This window comes from Salvelinus sp. IW2-2015, linkage group LG4q.1:29 (assembly GCF_002910315.2).
Source record: "Salvelinus sp. IW2-2015 linkage group LG4q.1:29, ASM291031v2, whole genome shotgun sequence".
Classification (NCBI taxonomy): Eukaryota; Metazoa; Chordata; class Actinopteri; order Salmoniformes; family Salmonidae; genus Salvelinus; species Salvelinus sp. IW2-2015.
In genome coordinates, this window is record NC_036842.1 from 5,605,178 (window position 1) to 5,612,313 (window position 7,136).

Below are 7,136 nucleotides of genomic sequence, written 5' to 3' on the forward strand. Positions count from 1 at the left end.
GTCCCATGAATTTATTAAGCCTGTAAAAGGCCACATTCAGTTAGTCTACAAATTACAGACAGTCTCCTTCTCGCCATACATTTAGTGGTTCTCTGCCCCTGACTCTCTCTTATCAGGTCACATCACAATGACCTCCCCTGTTGAAATAAAGCAGTTAATTTACAGTACGTTCGGTAAAAACACAAAGGACCTTCGCTCTCCCAACCCATGATTTACTCCTTATTGTTTCTGAGTTCCGGCATGCCGAGTAGAGTTGCTAGAAACGCCTTGATCTCTGAAACGCTACCCTCTTACAGAAATGAATACATTTCAGCTAACTGGCTAAGCACATTCTTCTATGTCAGTTCATAAATATAAAACACAGTAAGAACACAGGACAACTGCACAAGTCTTCGCCAGGGCGATACAACAACAACACAACACTACACAGCACAGCACAGACCAGCTGGTACAGAGAGGGGATATGAAGCAGAATAAGTGTGCATCGATCGCCATCGATTATAGAGTGGTTCAATTTAGTACGCAAACAAAGACAAGGTTGAAACCAGTGGACTGCTTTAGAACAGCTGCCAAGCCAAATGACTCATTCACTAAAGGAAACAACCTAACTAACTAATGGCAAAACTTGCGTCTCTACACGGCGTGAGCCTAATGTCCGCTTAATTATTCCATAATGAAGAACTCCTTCAAATTGTTGTGCTGGAAAATGTTACAGCAGCACACTGGACAAGTTGTACCTTTGTTGATTTTCTTTACATGAATTTGCGTTTGATATGTGAAAAGACCTTAGATCCGAAACATTTGAATTCATCACACAAAGGACTTAAACCGAATCATAACATATTTAGACTTCTGATAGCACACTAAATGAGGAAGGTTCTGATAGGAGGTTTTGCACTGAGGAAATGTCTGATGTGCATTTTTGCACTCTGAGCAAGATTATGAGTATTTTTATTGTTATTCGCAAAAACTACCAGCATAATCAAGCAGGCGGGATTACTTCTAAATTTGTAAAGATTTGCAAGTACTGTACGCTGTATTTTTTTGAGTTTGAAGGCATTTTGTCCAAATGGCTTAGCTGAAGAGCTTCTTTAAAGATTAACAATGTTCTATTGAAGAAGATTTTGAGGCACAACACTACCAACAAATCCTGAGTAAATGTTTTCTGAATGAGTATGAATATTCAATTTCATATGCAAACTGTCCCCAAGTTTACATTTATTAAACTTGTGTGAAATATAAATGAGTAGAGATGAATGTAGGCATACCAAATGTAGATCAAAGACAACATTTGGATGTATACATATGCATTAGCTACTGTATGTTTTCTCAGAGATTTCTCCAATGCTATTTTAGAGATATTTTCTGTCTTTGTTGTCCAACTTATTTTACAGAGCAAAGCTGTTTCTCATTGCAACCAGTTTTCCTTCCATTCCACTGAGTTTGGTTAAACAAAACTGCTCCGTACTCCTTGTTACAAAACCATTTAGCCTCAATTACTAACACTCCTAAAACTAAAAGTGTGTGTATATTGTCCACTATAACACTCCATCTTGCCCACTCTTATGCAGAGAGCCCTTTACTAATTCACATTCTACTCACATCTCTCTTTTTTAGGACCCTTTTCAACATCTCTGTTCTATGGGATGGGGAGTTACCATGGGAAATGGGCATCTGAAAGTGAAAAAACAACAACCTTGATGCCGAAACAAAGATAGGCAACCCAGCAGGTATGTATTGTTACAGGACTCACTTATTTTAATTCCACCAGTAACTCTGACTGTTTGAGTAGGAAACTCCTCCATTAAAACGTTTGTATGAGTGTGCATTGCAATTATACACTGTGATACATTCACAGTGTGGCTTAAGGCATGCAAATAGATATCAATAAAAGAGATTTGATACTGCTGTTTGTACAAAATGAGCCTTGTTGTTCTCTGAATCACCTTAGCATTTGGTGTAGTGATTGATTTATTACTAAATCAACTACAGGCAAACGATTAGGAACTCAATGTAAATATCAAAATCAATGCAACAACACAATACCCAACAGGCTGAGACACAATATCTTAGAAATGTCCTGGATATTGTCGACACAGGAGGCTGGTATAGGTTTGGATTTAATCTTGTTGAAAAATAGAAAATGAAATGTGTATTGAGCTGTATATAAATATGTTATACATTCTACACATGAGTAGAGAGGTTTTCAGCTACAATATCTTGCTGGAAAAATCGAACCCTTTGGGCTTCCCAGCCTTAGATTAGGTCACGGCCGTCGTAAGAACTGGACCAAAGCGCAGTGTGGTGAGCGTACATATTCCTTTTTTATTAGAAAATACGCCTACAAAAACAATAAACAATACAAAACAACCGTGAAGCTTAAGGGCTATGTGCCACAAACAAAGTCAACTTCCCACACTGAAAGGAGGGAAAAGGGCTACCTAAGTATGGTTCCCAATCAGAGACAACGATAGACAGCTGTCCCTGATTGAGAACCATACCCGGCCAAAACATAGAAATACAAAATCATAGAAAACTAAAACATAGAATGCCCACCCCAAATCACACCCTGACCAAACCAAATAGAGACATAAAAAGGCTCTCTAAGGTCAGGGCGTGACAGATTAGAAATAGTGGGTGCATCCAAAATGGCACCCTCTACGCTAAGTAGTGCACTACTTTTGACCAGGGCCAATAGGGATGCATCCAGTGACTTGTACTCACACCCACAAACATATAGTCTACACAGATTCCTCATACTAACCTATATTGCAAATACAGCCAATGAGGTGCTGCTAGTCACATACAAGGTAATATGAAACTAGAAAAGGGAATATCCTCTACCTCCAAAGCTGATTTTATATCTCCCCAACATTCTTTCCCAGGTCATATAAAGGAAATCCTACATGGGGAAACAAGATTTACATGGGGTTGAATCAAGAGAGTGGAATTTGAAAATATTTTCGAGGCGTATTTATCCAAAGATGGAAGTACTAGTACCAAATAGATAGACGGAGCTGCATCATGAAAGAAGAGACACAAACATTAATCGTCAAGTGATTTCCCACAACATGGTAATAATAAGGAAAGTTCTGTCTGTGAATTTACAAAGCTGGTCAGTAGAAAGGCGTTTTGGTATTGTGGAGGCACGTCACTCAACACAGTGATGCGTTTCCATTGACAGAATTCAGTCTTTAGTAAGTACAGCAAATGGCTGGAAGCTCAGGTTCTCCCTGTCCGTCAGTCAGAATCCCATGTATTGTACAAAAGCCTTTTACCTGCCAGGACATCCGATACGGCAATTAAATAGCCCAGTGATTCCTGTATGTAAGTGTAGTCTGTCAGTGGTGCACTGGGGTGTGATGATGAGGGCTAGTGCGTGTGTGTGTGTGTGTTTGAAATCCATCCCTCCTAGGCAGCGCCCTCAATACAAAAGGTATATTATTCCGTGTCGTCTTTGTCTCAGTGAGCTCTCAACATAACGGTTTATTGGCCTGTATTATAATTAGTTAGTCTATAAATACGTTATGAGTCTGTGTAACTCCTTTGTGTGTGATGAATTCAAATGTTTTGAATGCAGGCACCTTTAAGACTTTTACCCTCTTAACATATGAACTGTGAAATCATGTGAAGGAAATCTGGGGGAAAAAATGGTTCAATGGTGGAAGCAACAGGCTTGACCTAAAGTACAATACTAAAAATTGCCTTCAACCCAACAATACAGTGTGATCTCTTTTATGTCTGTGGGTGTAAGGCATATACTGTCTGTCTGTATGTGTCCATGGGGGTTGGCTCTAAGGCACATTCGCACAGCTATATTCCATACGTCGTCTAACAGTATATCATCTCCAAAAGAATGTGCTGGAGGTCTTTCTCAGATGATGGATGAACTATGTGGCAGCAAAGCAGTGTCTTTACCATTATTACCATAGAAATGCTACATGATAACACCTCTCCCACCAGTGGAATTGTTGGAATTGTTGTTTTTATGTTAGGTGTGATATGACAGGGGTGGAGTTGTTGCTTTACAAAGAGATGGAATATATATTATAACCAAAGGCCGATATAAGTGCTATTGCTGTGTGTGCGCGTGCGCGTGTGCGTGTGCGTGTGTGTGTGTGTGTGTGTGTCAAGTTTTGGTGCACGTGGCCAAAAAACGCATTAAAAGCTATTATGGAAACATTATGGATGACTCAGCTAGGACATTGCTTTTTTTGAGCTGGCTGCAGACAATGCATTATGTCACTGAACTATTCTTTATGTCCTACAAATTAACGGTAAAATTAAACAAAAGAAATGTAAATACTTACTTTGTTTGTCCTTACAGTTTTAGAGGTGTTCATGTTTCCTGGTTTAGTTGGAGAGTGAGAGGATTCGATTAAGCTATCCGATTAAGCCGCTCGGTTATATTGTGCAGCATGGTGCATCGTTCAGAAAGATTTTTTCCATAAAACACACTGAACAAAATATACACTCAACATGAGAAGTGTTAGTCTGTAACGGCTGTCTTCGTCCTCCTCGTCTGAGGAGGAGTAGGAGATATCGGACCAAGATGCAGCGTGGTGAGTATTCATATTTATTTAGAATACTTGAAACAAACAAAACAAAATAACGAATAAACTAACGAACACGAAACAGTCCCGGATGGTGAACAAACACAGAAACAGGAACAATCACCCACAACCCACAATACAAAACAGGCTACCTAAATATGGCTCCCAATCAGAGACAACGACAAACACCTGCCTCTGACTGAAACCATATCAGGCCATACACATATAAATAGACAAACTAGATAAACAACATAGAATGCCCACTCAGATCACACCCTGACCAAACAAAACATAGAAAACACAGCAAACTATGGTCAGGGCGTGACAGTACACCCCCCCCCCCAAGGTGCGGACTCTGGCCGCAAAAACCTAAACCTATAGGGAGGGTCAGGGTGGGCATCTGGCGCGGTGGCGCTCCGGCGGGGGACGTGGACCCCACTCCACCATAGTCATTACCCGCTTCAGTGACCTCTTTGGAGCGGCGACCCTCGCCGCCGACCTTGAACTGGGAACCCTAATAAAGGGCCCACTGGACTGAGGAGCGCCTCTGGACTGAGGGCGCCTCTGGACTGAGGGCAGCTTCGGACTGAGGTGCAGCTCCGGACTGAGGGGCAGCTCCGGACTGAGGGGCAGCTCCGGACTGAGGGGCAGCTCCGGACTGAGGGGCAGCTCCGGACTGAGGGGCAGCTCCGACTGAGGGGCAGCTCCGGACTGAAGGGCAGCTCAAGACTGAGGGGCAGCTCCGGATGAGGGCAGCTCAGGACTGAAGGGCAGCTCAGGACTGAAGGGCAGCTCCGGACTGAAGAGTAGCTCCGGACTGAAGGGCAGCTCTGGACTGAATGGCAGCTCCGGACTGAATGGCAGCTCCGGACTGAAGGGCACCTCCGGACTGAAGGGCAGCTCTGGATTGAAGGGCAGCTCCGGCGGCTCAGGCGCCTCTGGACTGAAGGGCGGCTCAGGCGCCTCTGGACTGAAAGGCGGCTCAGGCGGCTCCTGACTGAAGGGCGACTCAGGCGGCTCCAGACTGAAGGGCGGCTCAGGCGGCGCTGGACAGGAGGGCGGCTCAGGCCTGCCGAGGCGCACTGTAGGCCTGGTGCGTGGTGCCAGAACTGGTGGTACCGGGCTGGGGACACGCACCTCTGGGCGAGTGCGGGGAGCAGGAATAGGCCATACTGGACCCTGGAGGCGCACTGTAGGCCTGGTGCGTGGTGCCGGAACTGGTGGTACCGGGCTGGGGACACGCACCCCAGGGCGAGTGCGGGGTGCTGGAACTGGAGGCCTGGTACGTGGTACTGCCACCGGAGGGCTGGTGCGTGGGGCTGCCACAGGAGAGCTGGTACGTGGGGCTGCCACAGGAGAGCTGGTGCGTGGAGAAGGCACCGGATAGATCGGACCGTGGAGGCGCACTACAGGTCTCGAGCACCGAGCCTGCCCAACCCTACCTGGCTGAATGCTCACTGTAGCCTTGCCAGTGCGGCGAGGTGGAATAGGCTGCACTGGTCTATGCACACGTACTGGAGACACCATGCGTAATACTTGAAACAAACATAACAAAATAACGAATAAACTAACGAACACGAAACAGTCCCGTATGGTGAACAAACACAGTAACAGGAACAATCACCCACAACCCACAATACAAAACAGGCTACCTAAATATGGCTCCCAATCAGAGACAACGACAAACACCTGCCTCTGATTGAGAACCATATCAGGCCAAACACATAGAAATAGACAAACTAGACAAACAACATAGAGTGCCCACTCAGATCACACCCTGACCAAACAAAACATAGAAACATACACAGCATACTATGGTCAGGGCGTGACATAGTCTCATGTTTCATGAGTTGAAATAAAAGATCACAGAAATGTTCCATGCACACAAAAAGCTAATTTCTAAAAAATGTTTTTACATCCCTGTTAGTGAGCATTTTAGAGAATTTGGCAGTATGTCCAACTGGCCTCACAACCGCAGACCATGTGCACCCACGCCAGCCAAGGATGTCAATGTTGTGAACGGACTGACCCATGGTGGCGGTGGGGTTATGGTATGGGCAGGCAAAAGCTAAGGACAACGAACACAATTGCATTTTATCGATGGCAATTTCAATGCACAGAGATACCGTGACTAGATCCTGAGGCCCATTGTCGTGCCTTTCATCTGCCGCCATCACCTCATGTTTCAGCATGATCAGTGTTGTAAAGAACTTAAGTATAAATACTTTGAAGTAATACTTATGTCCTATTTTGTGGTATCTGTACAACTTTTACTTTAATGTACTTTTTACTCCATACATTCTCCCTGACACCCAAAAGTTACATTTTGAATGGCTAGCGGGACAGGAAAATGGTCCAATTCATGCACTTATCAAGAGAACATCCCTGGTCATCCCTATTGCCTCTGATCTGGCGGACTCACTAAACACAAATGCTTCTGTCAGGTTTTGGCCARGACTGTTCGGGTTTTGGTCACTAGATGTCCCCATTGCACCTTTTTTGTACCTTTTGTTTTTCTTGCTCTAATTATTGTTTGCACCTGTAGGTCATTCCCTTGTTAGTATTTAAACCCTGTGTGTTCCT